Source organism: Schistocerca cancellata, chromosome 4 (assembly GCF_023864275.1).
Source record: "Schistocerca cancellata isolate TAMUIC-IGC-003103 chromosome 4, iqSchCanc2.1, whole genome shotgun sequence".
Lineage (NCBI taxonomy): Eukaryota > Metazoa > Arthropoda > Insecta > Orthoptera > Acrididae > Schistocerca > Schistocerca cancellata.
In genome coordinates this window covers 143,539,348-143,542,228 of record NC_064629.1, presented here as the reverse complement: position 1 = coordinate 143,542,228, position 2,881 = coordinate 143,539,348, and the positions used below count along the sequence as shown (strand labels likewise).

Genomic DNA, 2,881 nt, shown 5'->3' with positions numbered 1-2,881 from the left:
GGACTTAACTGCTCCGGTCATCAGTCCCCTAGAACTTAGAACTACTTAAACCTAACTAACCTAAGGACAGCACACAACACCCAGCCATCACGAGGCAGAGAAAATCCCTAACCCCGCCGGGAATCGAACCCGGGAACCCGGGCGTGGGAAGCGAGAACGCTACCGCACGACCACGAGATGCGGGCTCCGAGATGAGGTAGAACGAGTTTTTCGTGCTTATGCTGCAAAGTGTAAGCCAACTGATCTCTTGTCAGCCATACCGTCTTTACTCTGTAGAGCTGCGGAAGTGTTTTTATTAGTGACAACTCACCAACCTGCTTTAATCGAGCTTAGTATATGATATAGCACTAATTTTTGCATGGGTCTGGTAGGTACTTGACGGACAGCGTTAACTGACGTGTGCCGTGGCGTAACTGAAATGCAGTGGAGGTTATGTAATGATACGGCGTTGTTTCTACTGGTTTGGAGACATAGCATTAGTTTTATTGAGTATTAAATTATTGCACTTGTTTATGAAAATATTTTTGACTATTTACAGCACTTCACTTTCACTTTTACTGCCACAAATACATGAGTATACAAAACTTAAAGACGAAACAAACTAACAAGTACAGTAAAGAGTTGTAGTAGTAGGGCTTTCCATTTCTCCATCAGCGCGGTTGACAGCTGGTAGATAGTTGCTGGAGCATGTGGGCGTGCTGCAATGTCTTCACACCGCAGCTCACACGTACTTGATGTGGTCCGGAGCTCGTGGTCTAGTGGCTAGCGTTGTTATCTCTGGGTCCCGGGTTCGATTCCAGTCGGGTTAGGGATTTTCTCTGCCCCGGGACTGGGTGTTTGTGTTTTCATCTTATTTCATCATCATTCGTGAAAGTGACTGTATTGGACTGTGTAAAGATTGGGACCTTGTACGGGTGCTGATGACCGGGCGGTTGAGCGCCCCACGAAACGAACATCAGTACTTGATGTGATTTAAGTCGAAAGAACGGGCAGGACAGTCCATTAGCCAAATACCCTCTCTTTCAAAAATGGTTCAAATGGCTCTGAGCACTATGGGACTCAACATCTTAGGTCATAAGTCCCCTAGAACTGAGAACTACTTAAACCTAACTAACCTAAGGACATCATACACACCCATGCCCGAGGCAGGATTCGAACCTGCGACCGTAGCAGTCCGGCGGTTCCGGACTGCAGCGCCAGAACCGCTAGACCACCGCGGCCGGCACCATCTCTTTCCATGAGCCCCTCCACTTGCGCTGTTCAATGCGGTCTCACATTGTTATCTATAAAATGGGGAATCTCTGTCCTATTCTAATTCCGGAATTGAGTCCAATGTGAACCTTCGTTCATAAGAAACCACATGGCGAAGGAAATTAGGCTCAAAGAATGTTTTTGCTGGCAACTTGACTGTAGTATAAAATGTAATCTTCGGCTTAAGCCACAGCAATAAGTTACCAACTTTTAATAACTTATTGTATTAAAATATTCAAAGAAAGGCTAAACACACAGCCTCTGAAGGCAGCCGAGTATGTACCGTTATATTATTGAGACATTCTGCCCACTAGAGTTGTACGTTTAGTATCCGAGGTAAATGACACCACTTCTTCTTGCCAGGCCAACGGCCTTGCCGCAGTGGTAACACCGGTTCCCGTCGGATCACCGAAGTTAAGCGCTGTCGGGATGGGCTAGCACTTGGATGGGTGACCATCCGGTCTGCCGAGCGCTGTTGGCAAGCGGGGTGCACTCAGCCCTTGTGAGGGAAACTGAGAAGCTCCTTGATTGAGAAGTAGCGACTCCGGTGTCGGAAACTGACATACGGCCGGGAGAGTCGTGTGCTGACCACATGCAGTAACGCCTATGGTCTGAGGATGAAACAGCGGCCGGTCGGACCCGTTGGGCCTTCTAAGGCCTGTCCGGACGGAGTTTAGTTTTGTTCATGGCAGTGTACTTGCGAGACATTGTGAATTATATACACCTTCCAAAAATATTCATCAGATGGTCAACACGAAGAGGTTCAAATGGTTCAAATGGCTCTGAGCACTATGCGACTTAACTTCTGAGGTCATCAGTCGCCTAGACCTTAGAGCTAATTAAATCTAACTAACCTAAGGACAGCACACACATCCATGCCCGAGGCAGGATTCGCACCTGCGACAGTAGCGGTCGCTCGGTTCCAGACTGTAGCGCCTAGAACCGCACGGCCACTCCGGCCGGCCAATACGAAGAGGTCTCCCTGATGCTGGTAGCTCTGAAACTCACTAGCTAGCTTCCTCGCTCACTCGTTTGCTTCGTTGGTTACAGGAATCACGTACCTGGATATATTGCAAATATCATTTTTCACCAGGGCTGAGGGCTACCACACTGGCGTTTCGGTATCTTTGGAGAGCAATGAGACAACGAAAAAGATTGGAAGGAAGATAAAGGTTTAATGAACCACCAACAACTTTCTTAGGGACGGCCCTAAAGCTCGAAGTGGGTAGGAGATCTGTCGTGTCCTTTCTAGAGCAACCAAAATGAATTTGCCTTAAGTGATTTAGGAAAACCTACATTTTGAGCCCAGATGGGTATCTGAATCACTGTCCCGCCAAATGTGAACCCTGTTTTTTAACATTGCACCACCCCGTTCGTCGAGAAACTATGAAGTAACAATACACAACATACAAGTAACTACTGTGATATTAGGCAATCCATACACATATACTAATAGCCTGTGTCGGTCAACAGACTCTACACGATGTTTACTTTTTAGGATGTGATGCCTTAAATATGACCGAAAACGCCGTAATGTCTACTTGCGCAGCTGCAGGAGGGACAGTGGACTTTTCATTCGGGAACTGTGTGGAATAAAGAGGAAGATGTGCATTGGTACATCATTCACAGC

General features: G+C 47.1%; 1 pseudogene; it reads left to right on the top strand.

The window, feature by feature from the left end:
- Positions 1–1,614: 1,614 nt before the first annotated feature.
- Positions 1,615–1,732, top strand: LOC126185708 (5S ribosomal RNA; annotated as a pseudogene).
- The last annotated feature ends 1,149 nt before the right edge of the window (positions 1,733–2,881 follow it).